Source organism: Castor canadensis, chromosome 5, assembly GCF_047511655.1.
Source record: "Castor canadensis chromosome 5, mCasCan1.hap1v2, whole genome shotgun sequence".
In the NCBI taxonomy this organism is placed as follows: Eukaryota; Metazoa; Chordata; class Mammalia; order Rodentia; family Castoridae; genus Castor; species Castor canadensis.
In genome coordinates, this window is record NC_133390.1 from 22,963,764 (window position 1) to 22,986,765 (window position 23,002).

The 23,002-nt window shown below is 31.7% G+C and overlaps 1 long non-coding RNA gene across 1 annotated transcript in view; it reads left to right on the forward strand.

Moving 5' to 3' along the window:
• Positions 1–16,360, forward strand: part of LOC141423038 (uncharacterized) — a 33,960-nt gene extending 17,600 nt beyond the window's left edge. The window contains exons 2-3 of the long non-coding RNA XR_012447700.1: positions 9,725–10,568; positions 15,488–16,360. This is a non-coding gene — a long non-coding RNA (uncharacterized lncRNA). The remainder of the gene's footprint in view (positions 1–9,724; positions 10,569–15,487) is intronic.
• Positions 16,361–23,002: the final 6,642 nt, after the last annotated feature.

Below are 23,002 nucleotides of genomic sequence, written 5' to 3' on the forward strand. Positions count from 1 at the left end.
TCTTTGGAAACCTTTAGCAGTTTTGTGAAGGAATTGTAAGTTGATAGAGGGAATCAGTTTTAGTACTCACCTAATTTTTAGAAAACTAAAAAAGGCCACTTCTATATTAAATGAATGTAGAATTAAAGGAGATTTAAATCCTCCCAAAACATTATGGTTGAACACTTGAGAATAAAATTCTGGATTTTTCTGATTAAGATGATTTGAGTGATAAAAGACCTGGTAAAATTATATGAGTCTTTAACTAATAAAATATTTATGATGATCTCTTTTCCTTGTCTAGCTTTCAGTTTAAGAAATTGTTTTCAGAACCTGTAAAAATTAGATGGATCAATATGAAATTAAATATGCTCAGCCCAAATATTCTTGCCAATAACAGCAGAGTATTTTGCATGCAAAAAAGACCCAAATTAATATGAGACATCTTATTTGGACTTAATGTAGACATGAAGACTTTTTCTCCTTTGTGTTTATTAGTATTATTTTTGTGCTGGGGATATACTGTGACATTTATAAAAGTTTTTAAAAGTATATCATAGTTGAATTTACTCCTCCATCATTCTCCTTTATCCTTCCTTGCCCCATTTCTAGAATAGATTCTTGTAAATTCATTCAAATGAGCTCTATTTTTGCATTAAAATTTCAAGATAGAAGAGCATTTTTTCTGGCAGTTTTATTTATAGTGGTTCCCTCCTACTAAGTTAATAAGTGTAGTTTCTGCAGCAAGAACTAACATCTCCTGAGTAAAGGTTAAAGATAACATTCATAGGTTAGTTTAGGAAATATCTAAGGGTCATTACCAGAGGAGTAGTGTGTAAAATGACAGCAAAAGATATTTAATGATGGACTTATGCTTGTTATGTTTTTATTAATATTAATACCAATTTCTCCTTATTTTTATTTAATATTTATATTAATAAAACTATTTTCTTTTGAATTTAGGGTTAAACAAACATTTGAGCTCTTGATCTTAACTTTGAGCACCTTCATTGGTCACTCCCTTTCTTTTAGCTTCTTATTAGTGCAGAAGAACTTTTCTCTAAAAGCCTCTTTGTTTATATTATCGAGAAGAATATTTTGCAAGAGAAAGAGCAATCTTATTGCATTTAATGACTAGAGTTTGGTCATCTAATGGTAGTGCTTTCTGTAAGTCAACTATTTATTATGTGGTTTGTTCTAGTTTTGTTTTTAGGCTCTTTTGAAATGTATAGTTTGGTGTTGTAGGTCTGGCACTATCAGTCTAGAAACATTTTAAACTAACTTGGCTACTTTATGATTTTTTCTGCCATCCAAACTTTGATTCCAGATTCAAATTTACATCTATACATCTAGACTTCTTTGAGGGCACACTCATATAGTTACTGTATACAACCTACACATACTCAATCAGGTTTTTTTTGAGATTCCCAAAACATTCTTATGCACATGAAAATTTGAAAAGAGTGTCTCTAGCAATGTAGTATTCCAGTTGCCCAATACAGCAATCTCTTGGGGAAATTGGTTCCTGATTCCCCTCATCAAAAAGGTTTTGATTTAATTAGACTGATTCATGACCCAAATTGGGATTTTTATCTTACTATCTAGGTTCCTCTCATAAATAGATGAAGTTTAAAATCACTCCTCTGGAGATGTTATTTCATTTATCCTTTGATACCCATAGTCTTACAAAATTGCTGTACTCACTAAATGCAGAATATATGCTGGAAAGTTAGGTTCTCTATGCAGTAATGTTATTTTTCCTAATTGAAATGGAATACATTCCCTTTCTTTTTAAAATCAAAATTTTCTTACATTTAAAATAGTTCACCTATTCTTTGCTGCTTTACCAGTCATACTGAAACTTGAAGAAGATAAAGGCAAATGTGTTTCAATTTGCTTTAACAATGTTCTAATTTCACAAACTAAATTCTGAAGAAAATTTCTCCACTAAAAGAGAAAAGCTTATTATAATTACATCTTAATATTTTTAACATTTTACTGATAACTACACACTGACACCAAAGATTTATATGAACTTCATAGTTTTTTTTTTTTATTGTTGTGCTGGATGTTGTATCTTGTGGCATTGACAAAAGTTCTTATATCAAATATGTACTTGAATTCAACCCCCCCCCCAATCATTCTCCTTTATATCCCCTTCCATCATTCCTGGAACAGTTTCAGCAGGTTTTATTTTTCCATTTACATATATGCGTATACAGTATTTGAGCTATATTCACCTTCCTACACACTTTCCCCACATCCTCCCTCTTCCCACTGGTACCAACTCCTAAGTAGGGGAGTTCTGCTCTCAGATTTTGTAGAAAAAAATGATATTTTTGTGAGATTTTCATTGTGACATTTTGATATATGTATGTATGTATTACAACCTGAATTCGTTCATCTGCTCTATTTTTCTTCTTTTTCACTTAGTCCCTTTTTTATGAAGGGTTCAACAGGTTTAAAATTCTATATTCATTCTTCTATAGGAAATGCATCACCAAATTCACCTTCTTAACTTCCTTCTTTTACCCTCCCACTTTTCTATGTGATCTCCCTTCAGTGTGACCTGTTTTTCATAATATTACTATATTTGTATTAGGTCTATATTCCAGATATGAGATAAAACATGTTGCTTTTGGCCTTCTGAACCTGACTAACCTCACTTATGATGATGTTCTCTAGTTCCATCCATTTACCTGCAAATGAAAAAATTTCATCCTTCTTTGTGTATGAATAAAATTCCATTGTGTATAAATACCACATTTTTTTAAACATAAATGTCTTCATTTTTGACAGGCATATCTGTGCACGTGCAAATACACAGCACACACACACACACACACACACACACACACACATCTATGTCTCTAAGGCTAGAATTTAAAGACTTGCAAAGTTAAATCATTTTCTCTCCTCTGGATACAACTGTTCTTAGCATGTTGTGTTTTCACTACAAAAATGCTTCAAGATTCTGCACTGTTGTGTGATTCTGAGTGGATTGCATTTCCCCAAACTCCCACGATCTTGACTCTAGAAAAGATGCATTGAAATGGAAGGAGAAGAAATTGTTATAGAATATTGTACGCAACAATAGATTCAAAGACTCATATAGGAAAAAGATAAAATTAGAATTTTTTTCACATCTATGTCATCATTTAGGACATTGATTGTTTTATTCTGCTGTTTGAAAATATGATTTACTTTAAAATATTTTGAAAGTTTTTACCATAAATAAATGGCAAATGTAAGGAAATGTAATTATTTATCTTTAGCATTACACAATAAATGACCTGCATTGAAACATCAGGTTGCCATGTTAATATGTATAATTCTATTATTTTATGTTACAGTTAAAATTAAATTTAAAAAAAAGGAATAAATTTTAGATACTATTCTTCTATTATTTAAAAAGCAAAGGTAGGCTGTGTAGCTTGTTATGTATCTTGTCTTATTTCCGTGACATCAGATGTCTGGTCAAGAGGATAAAAAATGAGAGTCTCCCCCCCATCATTTAAACTAGGGAATGATATTTCTAAGAAAAAAAAAATGGGAAAAAATTTTTGAAAAATAACTGAAAAAATAAAAGAGGAACATTAGACTTTTCAGTTTTATTATTAATTAATTCAATTTTATTTACATTTTTGAGACAGGGTCTCCATATATCACCCAGTCTGATTTTGTCCTCATGATCTTCATGCCTCAGAGGCCTAAGTGCTGGGATTACAGGTAACTCCCATCATGCCCAGTGTAAGGTTTATTTTCACGCAGAGTTGCTTCTGGCTTCTCTGATTATTTTATAAATAGTATTATACTGTATTATAACCTTCATTTCAATGCTAATTCAGCTTATTGTTATATCAAAGGTAATTCTTCCCCTCCTGGCCTATCTTCTGAAACAGCTTCTTAATCCTTGTTAATAGCTGAGTGCTGTTCCCTCTATGGAATATAATCAATTACCATGAATCCTGTGATAAAACCTAGCACCACTTTCCCCCTCTGGGAGACATCAGGTTGAGTATGAGAATTAAGTAACCTGAAGCTTGTCTGAGATGTTTTGGGGCCTTTAGCTTTAGGATGTATTTCTTTATTTGTTTTGTCTCAAACCAGAGATTTTCTCTTCAAGGAAGTTGCTTCATGCATTCTGGATTTGTAATGAGGCAGACTTTCCAGTGAAAAACTGAATGTGAGCACTTTATGCAGCTGTGTTGATGGAAGTGTTTTGTTTGCCATCTCTGAGCATTCTCACTTGAAAGATAGCACCAGGTAATTTGGAAGGATCAAAATTGACAGACTCAAACTCAAGGGAAGGGTGCAACTCAGAGAACTTGAGGCCTGGTGGCATATCTTAATTGAATAAAATATTGAAAAAATACAGCTGTTTGGTTCAGGATTTACAAAAGAAAGTTTTTAGGTATGATTAGGCCAGAATAAGTCAGTCTCTGCATGATAATTTTGTTTTTACTGTTCTTTATTTGTGTGTGTATAAATATTTGCCCATTCACATATTTCTATACATTGCTAGATATTTTATTAATTTATTTATATTTTTGACTAATAGGAGGGGATAGTAGTTATCATGAAATTAAATACATATCAGTTTGGGGGTTAAAAATTACTTTTTGAAATGTTCGTGTTTATCTTCTGATATGTATAAAAGGAATATGACAAATGCTTCATATTTATGTTCTTTATAATGCAAAATGGCAAATGGATCTATCACCAGTGAAATACAGATGGTGGAGAAAAAATAGAAACTGTTGTATTAAATGTTTTAGTTGACTCTATCCATTTGTTCTCTAAATTAATTTACTTTTGTGGTTCACCACTGGAAGAACTTGTCTGAAAAAATTATGATCATGCAGTGTTAATTTAGTTTATGGTACTTATACTTATTAAATGAGTATTTTTGAGCTTATATTATTTCAATGATTCTCAATAGAATTTATAATTCTCTTAACGAATTTTATACACATTATTACATCATCCAAATATAGCTTACTTAACAGTATTATTTCTGATATCTCCCTCACATGTGGTCTTATTTGAAGCTAATCATTTCAAGTGTATCAACCCCTGAAATATATATTATTTCAATCTATTGAACATTCCAAACAGAAAAGGCTTCCTCTTTCTTTCATATGGTATAGATGATTTCTATTCATTCTTTTTAAAGTACCAAAAAGATAGTTTCTATAGAAAACATGTTGGAAAAATCCAGGATAAAATAATAATTTCCTTTATGTTCAAAAACAATTATCTAAAATAATCACACAAACACTTACACTATCATAATTTCATTGATTTACTCTCCAGATAGAATATAAGACGCTTATCTGCAGGAAACACATTTGAATATGTTTCCACAATAACTGGTATTGAAGCTCACATATTTCAAAGGCTAAATAAATACTTGCTATTTATTGTGGATGAATTTTGCAGTATTAGATGTCAAATAATAAGGCTCTTGCAATAAACTTTGTGGAGTAGGATAACTTGAAAATTTTTCAACCAAGAGAAAAATGTTTAGAGATGAAGTGTATTATTTCATGTGTGAATTGATATAAAGACTGCTTTTTAGAATATGTTTATAATCAAGCACAGTGACAAAGTACTTCAAGATTGTTTTTAAATAACTAAGTTTTGAAAATCTGTAACTTTGTGTAATGTCTTTCCAGAATCCCAATTCTTGAACTGAGTCAGTGTTATTTAGCACTGAAAGACTTCAAAATTTAATATCATACTGTTGCTGATACAAAAATTCAGTTTTAAACATAATGATTTCAGTAGTTCTTACTCTCTTCCCTAAAAGCCAAACTTTTCAAGTTTCTCCACCAAACAATTTTATTCTATTCATTGTTTTATGATAAGTTTCCTATTGAAGTAGTCTTTCTCTCCAGGCAGTCAGTTTACTTGCATTGACTGGCTAGTCTGATAGCAAGAGAAAAAGTGTTCTGTCCAAATTTACATTAAAATGCATTTTAAAGCAATTCAAAACACTGACTTTTGGCAGGAATTTACTTATTATGAAGAGAAGAAGAATAGGATCTGCCTATCAAAATGATGAAACTGAGCACACATCTGCCGTGAGTGCTCTGCATGTTGCTGAAATGTATTATTAACCTTGAACACAATATATTTTGTCAAATAAAAGAAATCCCATTAAGAATGCCAATTTTAATATCCATGACAGAGCTCTATTCAAAAGAAGTCCATGCAGTTTTTATAAATCATGAAAATGCAAGCTAGACGTATATGCTTCCTGGCAAATCTGGTGACTGTTATCTCCACATGAACATATGATGTGAACAGTGGGTTTTTTTTTCCTACTAAAAGTTTTAGCTGTTAGGAAAAAATATAACCATGAGCCACACATAAATAAAAGCACAGTTATTTCTAATAATCTTTCATGTTTTAAACAACTGTGGAAAAATATTATTTTAAATATTTTGATAATCTCAAGCACAAAATTCTTAGTGCACTCAGAAGATTATCCCATGAAAGTCAGAAACCATGTTATTATATATGTATTAAGGTCATGAAGAATTCTGATGTTTTAGATGCTCATAGGAAAGAGGGATACACAGCAAAAGTTGAGTTTAAGGTAAACTACACTGCCAATCATTAAAAGTAGAAAACTATGATTCAGCACATATCCCAGTGTTGTGAATCCTGTATTTCTCTATTGGGAGCTTGAAATAGTATAATTATTGGTATACCTGTTCTATCAGTTTATTTGCAACCTGAATCCTTTTGTTTCCTGGCTATTTCCTTTATAGTGGATATCTCCCTTTGTTATTGTCTAACTATTTATTATTATTAATTATTATTTTAGTTAGCATTTCTTTTCCTACACATAATTCCATATTTCCATTTTTTAGAATCTTAAAAACTAATACATTTTTAGAAAATGTAGGTACAATTCCATTTTTTGTCCTTAAGGTGGCCTATATTATAATATTAAATAATAAAGTAAGACATGAATGGAATGGAGAAGATGGGAGTGCATGCACTTCAAATGCTATTTGGCCATGAGATGGATGTTACAAGAAGTGAAGAGTCTTGAGTCAGAAATTGGTCAAGATGAGTGCCAGTGGCCCATGCTGTCAGCCTAGCTACTTGGGAGGCTGAGATGAAGAGGATCAACATTCAAAACCAGCCCAGGCAAATACTTCCTGAGATTCTATGTCCAAAATATCTAGAGCAAAATGGACTCAAGGCATGCCTCAAGCAGCAGCTGACAGCTGCTTTGCAAGTGTGAAGACTTGAGTTCAAACTCCAATACCACGGAGAGAAAAACAAAAGAATACTTTTTATTGCCATTTATAGTATGGCATTTATTTTTGACTCTGAGATATGCTGTTGATATTATGTAAGAATGTAAATTAGGAAGGAATTAAAAAGGGATTGCAAAATCAACAAGTAGGAAAATGTCACAAAAAGTAATTTAAAACTGGATTTATAACATTGGTTTGCTTATTTTCTTGATATTAAGGTCAAAAAGCTTCACATAATTTTCAAGGTTAGATTTATTTTGATGCACATATATCTATTCCAAGTAGTATATGTTGTCATTAACAGGGTGATGAAAATGGTCATATATTGTGTAATTGCTACTATTTCATGTGCTAAATTTATATGCATCTATAACCTACAAGTCATTGTTCTTGGTATTTGGAGTACAATAGGAAATGTAAAATAAAACCATGATCTGTTAATTATTACTATATCTTGTATACACAAAGAATAAAAAGAAGGCTAGTGTGACTAAAGCCAAAATAAAAATGGGGCCAAGGAAACAGGCTCCCATAGCTCACTCAAGTGCCCACGGCACCCTCAGTTGCAATGTTATCATTCTGGTGTTTCAGTTTTCAGGCTAACTGCTCACCCACATTGTATTCTAACTTACAGTATAAATGATGTGTATGTCTCATTCTTCTATACTTTTGCTGAGAATAAGGCCATGTGAATATACAGTTTTTTTTTTAAAAAAGAAACAAATTCCTATTCAAACTATGTAATGGGCCACAGTGTAAATATTTCATCTGTGTTTAGTTTAAAGAAATTTTGTTTCTTGTAATTTTGGTACCACTTCCATCCTCAGAAATTCTTGTTTTAGAATGAAGGTACTTTGCTTTGACTCTACTGTCCAGGTATTTTTTAGTTTGGAAAAAAGCAAATAATTGACATTATATTTGTAATTTTATACACAGAATTCCAGAGTCCACCAATTTAAACTATTTGAACACTGGAACAGAAAAATTTTCTGCTTTCAATAGATTATGAAAGATAAATATTTAAGATAGCATGAAATTAAGATGGAAAGATAGAAAGGTTTTCTCTGTTATTCATGTCCAGAAGACTTCAGGATATTTGAAAACATGACAATAAGTCTTATGAGTTCTGAAAGATTTTAAGTTTGGTATGTGCAGTTGGGGCCTTTTCTGTCATTTTTAACAGCTAAGAGCATTTCCCTCTCACATTTATACAGCATATCATAATCAGAAAATATGTTAGATAAATGGAAAAGACTAATTCTAGTAACATAATAATCCTATGGTCTCTGTAATGCCTAAACACACCTATCTATTAGAAATGTTGACAGATTAACATATCAGCATTGCTGTCAAGGTAACTGTTTTACCAGCATTACTGTGGATGTAATATTCTAGGTTGAAGGCTAGTAGAGCTGGCAGATGGGTGTACATTGCTCTCATTAGACTCTGTGTTTATTATACAAATAATCCCTATATTTAAACATTAGAATAGATATCCTCCATAAACAATGAAAATGTCACATGCTGGACCAAATTCTATCAGACTAAATTCTGATTCATTTAAATTCCATTGGATTAAAGGTTTGCCATAGTCATTTTGATTTTATTTTGTTTTGCTTTGTTGTCATCTGGACACATTGAGTGAAAAAATTATATGCTTTGTCATGTTGGAATTCTGGCTCTTGATGTGGTATAAAATGTAGGTAAAAAAATCTCAGGGTTGACAGAGTGGCTCAAGTGGTAGAGCACCTGTTTAATAGGTATGAGGTCTCAGATTCAAACCCAAGTAAATCCAGACACACACACACACACGCACATACACACAAATCTGTTTCAAAGTTTGACCCATATTATAATCATTTTTAATTTAATTTTCTCATACAGTGAATATTGAGCCAACAAACAATTCTGAAGCTGTATTAATTGTAATAACTAAGACTTAATAAATTGGGTCAAAGTATAAGTATTACATCAAATTCCCCTAAGTTAATAAAATATAATCAACTTCCTTTTTATGCATGCATTTTTATTCCCTATAATTTAACAAACTCTTAAACCTATATTCATTCATGCAACTCCTATTTTATTTTTCACATAGTTTATTAGTTTAAAGGTCTTTTCACTAAGTCTAAAGGGTTAGATTTTTTTTTCCAAGTCCTACTAAAGACTAAAATGAAAGATAGAAAATACAATACACATTACTGGAAGTCTATCATATACCTTCATAATATTTTCACTATCATTCTCCTGGTATTGTAATTTTGAAAAAAAATGTCAAAATTTTACAAAATATAAAATTCCTCATTAACAATGTACTGACCTTCTATCTTTCTATTCTTACAAAATTCTTAAAAATTGTTCTGAAAGAAAAATATACTTTGTTTTATCTGAATCTACTCTTGATTACTGGGGTAATTTGGTGAACATACTGGTAATTTGGTGAAGTAACAACATTTATCTATCCCTAGGATCTCTGGGGATATGACCAGGAGCTTCCAGAGGACTCCCATTTTTCAAACAAGTTATTCATCTCTGAGTAATGCTGGGGATCAGGCCATGTTCCTCAAGCATACTGAGAAAATGTTTTTCTACTGAACTACACCCACAGCTCACTGGTGAAAACTATACTTCAACTCCAGCACTATGCAGTTTTGCCTGAATATTGCAAATACTGAAACTGAAAGAATGCCAAAAATTAATACCTTCAACCAATGACTTGGGCCCAGATACATAAACCACAATGCAGAAGCACAAGAGCATGAAAAACACAAAACACATGACTCCACCTAAAGTCATGAATTTCCCAATATGGACTCTAATGATAGGGAAATGGATGAAACTCTAAGCCAAGACTTCAAAAATTTATTATGAAAATGATAAATTAAATCAAAGTGGACATGATGCAAACACCTGAATGATTTCAAAGAGAAACACAAATAAAAAGCTGAATGAAATAAGGAAAACAGTATGAGATATGAAAAAGGAATTCAATAAACAGAGAAAAAAGTTCAAGGGGAAATTTTGGAAATGAACAGCTCAATAAATAAAATGGAAAGCTTTGCCAGAAGAATGGATTAAGCAGAAAACAGACTATAAAGGCTTGCTGCCAGTAGAGATAAATTATAACATTGAGACAACCATAAAAATGATAAAATAAAAAGGTATGAATGGAACACACAAGATCTCAGGACACCATTAAAAGACCATGCCTATGAATCATGGGCACTGAGGAAGAAGAGGTGCATAAAAAGCATATTCAACAAAATCATAACAGAACATTTCCCAGTTCTTGGGAAAGATATGGACATTCAGGTACAAGACACTTTTGGAACATCAAACAGACAATAACAGGGAAGAAACTCCACATATCATATTACAGCTAAAACATTATACAGACATAGTGAGGTTTGACTATTGAAAGCTGCAAGAGAAAAGTGCAAACATGCATATGAAAGGAAACCTATCAGAATAACAGTAAATTTTCCAAAGAAACTCTAAAAGCTAGGAGGTTATTGGATAATATACTTCAAGTCCTGAAAGATCTAGATTACTCTATCCAGCAAATCTATCCTTCATAATTGAAGAAGTAAAAACCTTCCATAAATCTACTATTCTATTACACCTACACTAGTGCTATTCTGTTATACTATACACTATTACTAAACTCCCCCTAGAACAAGAGCACTATAAATGACCTACTTATAGGTAAACAAATATGAAATGATACTATGATCAAAGTTTTCTAAAACTCTCAGTCTAAATTTATGTCAATAATTTTCTATGTATGCCTCCCCCAGCACTCAGATATAATTGAAAGTATGTAAGTGATTCACTACACCATATCACAATGTAGTTGTCTTCCATAAATAATACATTTATTTACAAAGGAAAAATGGGTTTCTGATTAAAGACTAACCTATTTCCAGGAAGTATTTGAAATAGAAATCCAAAAGGAATTATATGCAAAAGAGCTGATTATAACTTTTCATAAAACCCTCACGTTTTTCTTTTTTGTTTTTGAAGGCAAAAGTCATTAATTATTTACCTCTTAATTTCTAAAGATCATAAAGTATGTGATATTAGAGGAGTTATTAAAAGTAACACAAAATGTTTTTTGTCTTGCAAATATTTATACTACTTCTTAGAAAATCCAAAAAACACTTGACTTAGGCAAATTATGTAATGTCTGTTTTGTGATTAGTTGAAAACTTAAAAAGATTTAACCAAAAAGGAAATCATAAGTTATGTAAACGTTCTTTAGTTAGCTTTTATATTTTAGAAAATGTAATTATTTTATATTCAACATTATATATAAAATTATGTCTAATATTATGTGTTTTCATCCTTCTTAATATAGCAAAAGACTTTCCACTGTGAATGAAAAACAACTTCATAAGCTAAGGTATATCATCATACAATTGTATAAATATGCTTTCTTCTATGATCTATTAATGCCACAAAAATGGAAAATGATCAGTTCCTTAAAAACAAAACTAGGTTTGGTTATCTAATTTAATGGGAATTATCCTAAAAGAAATTTAGAACACATATTTTAAAGAATATTGTTGAAGCATGAAATAATATTATGCTTTGTTTCTATGTACAAGGAAACCCAAATTTTTAAGATATTTATGGCATTTTAAAATATCTATTAGTTCCAAAATTTGACAGAGCTTAATATGTTCACCAAGTAAAATCACACTTATGTAATCACTTTGCTGTCATTTTCTTCTGATAGTTTTCTGTTATACTTTTATGATGATTGGAATCATGGTATTTTCATGCAGTGAAATTTTTGAGAAACTTCTTTCTCAAAAATTCTGTCCTGAAGAAGGTGGTGACATTTTCAGTGACAATACTAAATGTTCCAGTGTATGCTTTGGTGACAATTTAAGGAATTAATGATTAACAGGATAAAAGAAATATATAACATTTTTGTTAAATCATAGTCCTGATGATGATGGGGTAAAAGATAAGTTTTGTTATAAGATTCACAAATTATAGGACTAAGGATTTTCTTTAATCAATAAATAACATATAAATTTAATATGAAGTAAAAATTTTATGATTTTCAGTATCATGTAAATATTATCTACACCAGATAGGAAGACAAATGTGTTAAACACTTTTTAAATATATCCATAAAAAATATGTGTATAAATTTAACTCCAATATTTAATTCTCATCCATTGAGATTCTGACAGCTGGTAGGATACACTAAAAACAAACAACATAGCAATAAATCCATGAGGCATAGTTTCTACATGCCCTATAAATTCCTTGCAGGTAACAGTAAGAAATCATAAGATAAAATATGTTTTTCATCAGTTTTTCACTTATTTTTTCCCCTTTGTCAGTAAAACTGCTCAAGCGATCTACAGATACAGTGAAATTTCTATTAAAATTCACTGTTTACCATGACATTCTTCACACAAATAGAGAAAAAAAAGTGCTAAAATCCATATGGAAGCAGAAAAGACTCTGAAAAACCAAGCCAATACTGAGAAAAAGATCAAAGTAGGAAGCATCACAATATTTGATTTATACTACAGTCATAGTAATAAAACAGCATGGTACTGGCTAAAACCAGATACATATAGCACCCGGGGGGGGGGGGTGGGGAAGCACAGCCAAAGCCATCTGATTCTCAATAAACATGCCAAAAACATTTATTGGAGAAAAGACTTTTGTTAAAGACTCTTTAGCAAATGGTGTTGGGAAAACTGTATAGCCACAAGCAGAGGACTAAATCTAGATACCTAGTCTTATCCTATACAAAACTGAATCAAAACAGATCAAAGATCTTAATCTAAATCCTGAAACTTTGAAAGTAGTAAAGGAAAGCATAGAGGAAACACTTTGAAATATAGTCATTGGCAACACTTTCTGAATAGGACTGTGATTGCTCAGGAAATAATACCAAAAATTGACAAAAGAGATTTCATTAAATTAGAAAGCTACTGCATAACAAAGGAAATGATTACCAGAGCGATGAGACAGCCAAGAGAGTAGGAGAAAATTTTGCCAGACATTCATCTGACAGGGAATTATTATCTAGAATATATAAAACCTAAAAAATTGCTAAACATTAAATGAGCAAATAACCCATCAATGAATGGGCAATTGAAGTGAGCACACAGCTCTTAAAAGAGATACAAGTGGAAAATAAATATATGAAAAAAATGTTCAACATTTTTTTAGTTCCAGCAGAGAAATGCAAACATAAACCATATTGAGATTATATTTCATTCCAGCAAGTATCACTAAGAAAACAAAAACAATAAATGCTGGCAAGGATGTAGTATAAAAACAAAACAAAAAAACCATCCTTCTGTTTTTGTGCCACTACCATGCTGTTTTTATTGCTATGCTCTGTAGTATAATCTGAAGTTGAGTATTGTGATATCTCCAGCATTGTTCATTAGGTCAGTATTGTCTTGGCTATTCATGTTCTTTTGTGTTTCCAAATGAACTTTAGGGTAGATTTTTCAATCTCTGTGAAGAATGTAATGGGAATTTTGATAGCAATTGCGTTGAGCATGTAGATTTCTTTTGGCAGTATAGCCATTTTTACTATGTTCATTCTGCCAACTTATAAGCATGAGAGATATTTCCACCTTCTGTAGTCTTCAACTCTTTCTTTAATGGTTTGTAGTTCTCCTTGAAAAGGAGTCATTTACATGCTTTGTTAAATTTATTCTTAGGTGTTTGATTTTTTGAGGCAATTGTAAATGGAATTGTTTTCCTATATTCTTTCTCAATTTGGTCATTGTTGGTGTATGGAAAGGCTACTGGTTTTTGTAAGCGGAAACAAAATATAGGACCTGGATATGAACACACAGCTATGCCCACCTTATTTTTGACAAAGGTGCCAAAATCATACAGTGAAGAAAAGATAGCCTCTTCAACAAATATTGCTGGGAAAAGGGGTTATCTTCCTGTAGAAAACTGAAACTAGATCCATGACTGTCACCCTGTACTAGTATCGACTCAGTGTGGATTAAGGACCTTAATATCAGACATGAAGCCATGCAGTTAGTACACAAAACAGCAAGGACTACTCTGGAAGCAATAGGTATAAGCAAGGACTTCCTCACTAGAACTCCAGCAGCCCAAAAACTAAGAGAAAGGAAGGATAAATGGGACTGCATGAAATTAAAAAGCTTTTGCATAACAAAAGAAATGGTCTCTAAATTGAAGAGTTCACCCACAGACTGGGAGAAAATATTTTGCTGGTTATACACCAGACAAAGGACTGATAACCAAAATACAAAGGGAACTCAAAAAACTAAACTCCTCAAAAATCAATGAACCAATAAAGAAGTGTGCAACTGAACTAAACGGAACTTTTTCAAAGGAAGAAGTCCAAATTGCCGAAAAACATGAAAAAGTGCTCACCATCCCTGTACATAAAGGAAATGGAAATCAAAACCACACTAAGATCCCACCTCCCTCCTGTCAGAATAGCTAGCATCAAGAACACCACCAACAACAAATGTTGGTGAGGATGTGGGGAAAAAGGAATCCTCATACACTGCAGATGGTAATGTAAACTAGTAAAGCCACTTTGTAAAACAATATGGAAGTGTCTTAAAAAACTAAACATCAATCTGCCATATGACTCAAGTTATTACAAAGGCACCTGCACACCCATGTTTATTGCAGCACTATTCACAAATGTGAAACTCTGGAAACAGCCAAGATGCCTCAGGACCAACAAATGGATTAAGAAAATGTGGTATTTGCACACATTGGAATTTTATTCAGCCACAAAGAATAATAAATTTTTTTCCTTTAGAAGTAAATGAATGGAATTGGAGGACATCATCTTAAGTGCAGTTAACCAGGCTCAGAAGGCCAAAACTCACATGTTCCCCCTCATATGTAGATTATACACATAAAACAAATGCAGTAACATTTTTGGACATGGGTCACACACTAAGGAAAGAACACCCACGGGAGTAATAAGGAAAGGGAAAGAACCTAAAGCTTGAATGTGTTTGATATACTCACTGTAGAGGAATGTATATAGTAATTGTAAACTGTCAGAGGGCACTATGGGAAGGGGACTAGGATGTAGTGATGAGGTCTGGTAGGGATGAACCAATGTGAGTTGCAATACTCATGTGCATGGAAGCAGTGCTAGGAATCTCTCTGTATAGCTATCTTTATCTCAGACTAACAAAAATGCTGTGTCATTCTCTTTATCTCTTATGTTTTCTCTTCAACAGTATCGGAGATGAAGAGGGCAGAGCAGGTTGTGTCCAGAAGCAGGAGTAGAGGGCAAATAATGTGTACACATGTGAGTAAATGTAAAAATGATAAAATTTAAAAAAAAATTTTAATCCACCTTTCCACACTCTTGGTGGACATGTATATTAGTATGTATATTAGTCTAATCACTATGGAAATTCATAGAGAAATCCCTCCAAAAACAGAAAAAAGAGATTCCATTTGCTCCAGCTGTACCATTCCTTGGTATTTACATAAAGCAATGTAAGTCCATTATATAATAAAAATACCTGCAAATCCATGTTTACTGGTGCACTGTTAAGCATGAGTTATGGAATTAGCCCATGAGCCCATAAACAGATAAATGAATAAAGACAATGGGATATATATATTCAATGGAGTATTATTCAACCATAAATAAGTGTTTTGAACTGAACATAATGTTAATTGAAATAAACCAGACTCACAAAGACAAATATTGCATCTTTTATATCATGTATATATAATGTAGAGTTAAAAGAACAACAGTACATCAAAGGGTTATTATCTGTGAGGAAAATGAAACTGGGGGAGTGGGCCAAGGGAGAGTAATTGGGCGTGAATGTGATCAAGTTATCTTATATGCATGATAGAAATGTCACAATGAAACTCATTATTTTGTAAAATTAATATGCATTAGTAATTTTTTTAAAGAAAACTCAACTCAACTATGACCTCCTCAAGGTAGTTAAGTTCTGTTTAACACATAATATTAGAAATAACTTCAGGATTTAATGCTTGAGTGGGAAGCACATTTTTATATAACATACATGGGGCAGAAAATTTACTTGTAAAAATTTAGTAGCCTGTGATTTACTATTGCCCATATCTAGAACATCATTAGACCTGGAGTCCTATGAGTGTGGAACACATGTTTTGTCTTAAATGCAAAAAAAAAAATTTATATAAGCATTTTCTTAGGTATGTGTAGGTAAGAGTTAATTACCAAAAGTACAGATGAATCATTTTGTACCTAAAAAGTGTAAGACATCTATTAGTGAAAGAAACTCATTGATGAAAATTTCTTTGTATATTTTTAAAGGAAGACCTAATTTTGTGTAGGCCTGTTTTATTTTTTGATATTTCCAACAAAATATGGAAATATTAGGTATTCTTATAACAACAGTAGCAGGTTCAGGTATTGAATAAAATTGTTAAGTATCACTTATTTACTGACATGAGAATGATGTTCAAATTCAACAATACTCATTTAATTTCATTTAATCGTGAAATATTTATTCTGATAATAATAGATTCTATTGTTCACAATGAACATTTACATAGATCAGGATATAATTAGGAAAAAAATCTAATGTTCTCCTGTGTTTATAGCTGGCCTACTGAATTTAGTAAAATATAGAAGAAAATGTTAAACATAATTTGAAAATTCATTTCATTGTTTTTAAAATAAAATTTGGCCTAAAATACTATTTTTGTCAATTTATTCCTGAAAAACAAAACGATGGAATTTTGGTTGACATGTTGAGCTAGATTACAATTTTGTTTATAGATGGTTTATGTTTAGATTATCAGAAGCTGTCAAAAAATAAGTGAATGTGATGACAGTGTTATTTTAAACATCCACAAACAGATGAAATAGAACATAATAGCTCTTGGAAACCTTCTAGTTTTTCATAATGCTTGATTGCTCTTTATAGCCCATTATATCAGAGACCAGGTTGTTCAAAGTGTGATTTGTTCTGAATAGAGGAGATCATTCATCATTTTTTAATTTCTAAATTTCCCCTGTCTTTGGAAACATATTATAGGCTGCACTGTGTGTTGGCATAACTAAACAGCTATGGCTTCCATAAGGGATTCAATGAAATAGCTGAGTAGTAAGTACATATCAGTACAATGGATAATTGCTAAGCAAGTTTGCCATCTTCTTTCTTCACCAGATATCTCTTTTGACCTGATGTTTTGACTGACAATAACTGTACTTTTTATGACCAAGAAAAGAATGAAGAAAAACAATGGAAATGGAAAAGATTCATGATATATTACCTGTTTGAGTGAAATTTTGATGATTTCTCAAATCAACTATAAGATGGGTTGCAATGCTCTTCTGTAATTCCCAAATCACATATGCATTCACTGAAATGTAATTTTAAGGTCTCTAGTTTGGTAAACTAATTTGGAATTTAAACTTTTATGGGATATCTTCTTCAGAAGGTGGTAAAGAAATTTATTTAGAAAAATCATAGAATACATCAAATATATTGTAAAGATGTGCGTTTCCAAAAAGTTGATTCACATTTTCAACTAAATTCTAATGGAAATCACAGTGTATTTTGTGGAAATTGACAACTTAATTAAAAAATTTACATGAAGATACAAATGGCCAAGATTAATCAAGTCTAATTTGTTAAAATTATTTTAGGAAATAAATTATTTCACATTCTACAATGCAGAAAACATAATTTCATTAGTGTTTTTTTTCAATATTCTGAGTAGAGTAAAACATTGTAATGAAAGAGAAAGTATTAACTTTTTTAAAATCTTCAAAGTTTTAGGAACAAATGGAATTCAAACTTGAAGACTTATGTCTTCATACTATTTAGATTATTTCTTTCTTCATTTTTCAAAGTATGTAACATCCAAAGATTAAGAAATTGTTATGTGATATTAAAGAAAATCAATTAAATAGTTGAGATTAGTTAGAATCATAATATATTTTCCCAGGTACAAACCATGTTTTTGAATTGATTATAAAAACCAAGTGATCTGGGTGTCACAGAAAACACCTAAAATCCCTGCACTTCGGAGACTGAGCTATGAGAATCATGAATTTGAGTCCTACCTGGACTCTGTGATTAAATGTTATCAGAAAAAAAAAAAAACAAAATAAAAAAAGTAAAACTATTCCTAAGAGCAATAATGATTCTAGCACATATATAATCCTATTGTTGGTATTTACATGTCAGCTCACAAGTCACAAATAGCAATTTTCAACCCAAGGCTTTGGATTTCTTACTATATAAACATATGAATTTGTGTAAAAAGAAAAAAAATGACTAAAAACAAAGAAGCTTTTAGCTGAGAAAAAAGCATGATAAAGATATGGATGAGATCACATGATAAAAGATTATTTCTTACATTTATTTGTTTGTCTATACTTTCTTTTTATTATTGTTGTCCTTGGGATAACAGTGTGACATTTATAATATTTCTTACAATTTATAATAGTTGAATTCATCCCCTCCATCATTCTCCTTTATCCGCTCCTTACCCCATTCCCTGGAATAGTTTCAACAGGTCTCATTTTTCCATTTACATACACATACACATAGTATTTCCACCATATTTAGCCTCAAACCCCCTTTCCTGTATCCTCCTCCCTTCCACTGGTACCAATCCCCCGGACAGGACTTGTTTTGCCTTTCTGTTCCCTGTTTTTGTAGATAATGGCATTTTTGTTTGTTTAAACAGCTATACAAGATTTTTCATTGTGACGTTTTCATGTATATATATATTGTAATCCAAATTGGTTCATCCCCTCTATTTTTCTACTTTCATCCTTAGTCCCCTTCTTGTACTGATTTCAAAATGTTTAAAAATTTTATATTCATTTTTATATGGAAAGTACATCAATCATATTCACCTTCTTAACTTCCTTCTTTTATACTCCCTCTCTCGTATGTGATCTCCCCTTAGTGTCATTTGTTTTCATAATACTGCTGCATTTGTATTGGGTCTATATTCCACTTATGAGAGAAAACATGTGGCCTTTGGTTTTCTGAACCTGGTTAATTTTACTTAAGATGATGTTCTCAGTTCCATCCATTTACCTGCAAATGACAAAATTTCATTATTCTTATGGCTGGATAAAATTTCATTGTATATAAACACCATATTTTCTTAACCCATTCATCAGTAATGGGGCATCTTGGCAGTTTTTATATTTTTTTATTGTTGTGATGAGGATACATTGTGGCATTTACAAAAGTTCTTACAATATGTCAAATATATTGTACTAGAATTCATACCGCCACCATTTTCTTTGATACCCTCTTCCCCATATTACAGGAATAATTTCAATACATCCATTTTTCCATTTACATACGTGTGTGTACAGTAGTTACACCATATTCACCCAGAATATTCATAAGATTCAACCTCAGTTTCATATTTTCTCATGTCATTCCACATCACAACTGTCTTCAATCTTATTTCCACATAAAACCGCATCAATTTCTGAATGTTTATTATCTCCCAAATTTTATGTGCTAAAGTGCCGCTAAGACCAGTACTTAAATCACTTCCGTATTTGTCCGATGAGTTATTGATAAGGAGTTTCATCTCACTTTTCTATTTCTCAATACACAAATTCTTTATTCGCTAACATTTTATTAATGCATTCTAACAATCGACTTGGGATGGGGGACAGATCCATTTGACTTGGATGCAAATATCCTTTTTTTATCTCAAGGTTTATATTACAAGCTTGATAATGTTGCTTAAAATTATCTTCTTGTGTTTACCTTCTCTGTAAAGACTGTCACAGTCTGAAATCAAGATGCTGGAAGAGTTTAGTTCTCATCTGAGGGTTTGGAAATTTTTTCTTCCAAGTTCAGTTTTTTTTATTGTTTTCCCAGTTCAACCTGTTGTAGTTGTGAGAATATAGTTTCTTTTCCACACTGTCAGTAGGTGACTACATTTAGCTATTTGATGTTAATTTATTCCTTTGTTACTTATCACATGCATTCTCATCTTCTGTCTGTCCAATCTGCCTCATACTTACCAATTCTGACTTCCTTTTATAATACCAGGGACCTACCCTGGTTTAAATAGGTTCTGCATTGGGTTGACAAGCCTGAATAATGTCCATAGTTTAAGATGAACAATGGCCAACAATGTAATCAAATGACAAGAGTACTACTCATCATAATCACAGTTTTGGGAACCCTGCATGGTGTGTTTAGTAGGTGTGTGTAAATTGGAAGGGGGTGTTATCTTAAAATTCTACACTATGCAAATATTATAGTGTTCATCTTCATAAGAGAAAATCACTCAAACTCATATCTTTTATGGTTGGGTTGTGAAAGAATTTTTTTCTGGCTTCATAATGTAGTTGGAGATCGTTCACCTTCCTTTGTTTGTTCTAGAATAAATTCTATAACAAGTATTTTCTATAAATGTTTGAACAGATTCCCCCATGAAAAACCCTGAGACTAAAAACTTTCATACCAATAATCCTTTGCCACATTAAAAAAAAAACAAATAAACATGAGTGTACAAGTGTCTCTATTGTATCCTGACTTACATTTCTTCAGATATATGACCAGGAGTTGTATTGCTGAGTTGTACAATATCATAATGTTTAATTTTTTTGGAGAACCTTCATACTGTTTTCCATAGTGGTTGTACTAATTTACATTCCTAAAACAGTCTGTAAGTGTTCATTTTCCCAAATCATCATCAGCATTTGCTGTCCTTGTGTTATTGATGACAGCAATTCTAACAAGAGTCAGGTGAAATCATAATGTTGTTTTGATTTGCACTTCTTTTATGGCCAGGGATGTTGAGCATTTCTTCATGTGATTTTTGGCCATTTAAAGTTCTTCCTTTGAAATATTACTGTTCAATTTATTTTCCAATTTCTTCATTAAGTGATTGATTCTTTGGGAGTTCAGTTTTCTGAGCTTCCTGCAAATTCTGGTCATTAATCCCTTGTCAGAGCCATAGATTTTTCTCCCATTCTTTAGGCTATCTCTTCAGTCTACTGGTTGTTTCTTTTTCTATGCAAACTGTACACTTTCATGCAGTCCAATTTCCTGATATATTTTCATAATTGCTGAGCTAGAAGAGTCCTCTTCATGAAGTTATTACCTGTGCCTATATATTCCAGGGTATTCCCTATTCTTTTTTTGTAGTAATTTCACTTTCAGATTTTACCATAAGATCATTGATCCAGTTTGAATAGATACTAGTACATGATGAGAGACTAGGACCTAGTTTTAATCTTCTACAGGATGATCTCCACCTGTCTCAACATCATTTGTTGAAGAGGCTATCTTTCTTCTAATGCATGTTTTGGACTCCTTTGCAAAAATCAAATGACTGTAACTGTGTGGGTTTGTATCTGGGACTTCTATTGTGTTCTACTGATTTTCATGTCTGTTTTTGTGCCGGTACCATTTTGTTTTCATTACTTTGGCTCTTTAATATAGTTTGAAATCAGGTCTTGTGATATCTCCAGGATTGTTGTTTTTGCTCAGGATTGCTCTGGCTATCCTAATTCCTTTGTGTTTCCATATTAACTTTAGGACTGATTTTTCTATCTTTGTGAAGAATGTCATTATTCATGGTAGTTAAGCTTTGGAAATAGCCCAGATGCCCGACAACTGATAAATGGATTAAGAAAATGTGGCACAATGAAGAATTATTCATTTGTAAAGAAAAATGAAATTATGTTGTTTGCAGGTAAATGCATAGAACTGGACATCAATATGTTAGGTAAAGTAAGTCAGGCTCAGAAAGACAAATTTTGCTTATTTTTTTCATATGTGGAAGCCAGACCTATAAAATAATATATACATAAATTCATCTACCTATCTATATCTTATACATACATAACTATCTATCTAATACATAATATCAGGTATAAAATATAGAGAGAGAAAGAAAGTGAGAGAACTATAATTGTAATGATCTGTCTAAGGGACTTTGGGAAATACATAGCATCTTTGTTTCAAGATACTGAAACCAAACCCACTGAAACCTGTTGAATAAGAGGAGAGAAGGGCAATAAAGAAAGAGTTACCAATAGAGGTAGTTAATCTGATTAAAGTACAATGTATACATGCATGAAATACCAAGGCAATACCCCCTTGAACAGTCAATATACACTTAAAAATGAAGGAGAGGAAGGTAAAACAGGTTCTATCTGGGGATGGGTACCTGGGGGCAGGGTGGGTAAACAGAAATGGTAAAGGAAGGTGAATATGGTGGATGTGCTTTGTATACATGTTTGAAAACAGTACAGTGAAATGTGTTGAAATTGTTCTAAGGGAGAGGAAGAAGGAAGTTGGTAGAATAATGGAGAGAATGAATCGAATGAAGATATACTGTAAATGTCACAATCCCAATATCGCAAAAAATCCAAAATGTCACAATAAATTAATTGTACATATATTAGTATAAGTAATATATGCTGATATGCAAAAAATAATCTAAAAAGGACAATATGTAAGGTTAATAATTACTGCAAATAGAATCTTGAAATGGAGCTAGAATAAGTGCATTAAAACATAAAAATAAGAAAATGTGCTCTTTATTTTAAGTATTAATATATTAGTTTAGAGTTTTGCCTAGAAGAGTTTTTAAATTTAAAAATCATGTATAATTTGATGTACAGTAGTCAGTTGCTCTTATATTTTAAATGTTTTTTGCAGTTTAATTTTTTTGCAAGAATAATTTAATAAATTATTTTATATAAATTTTCAGGTGTGGCACCATTTTTCCATTCAATG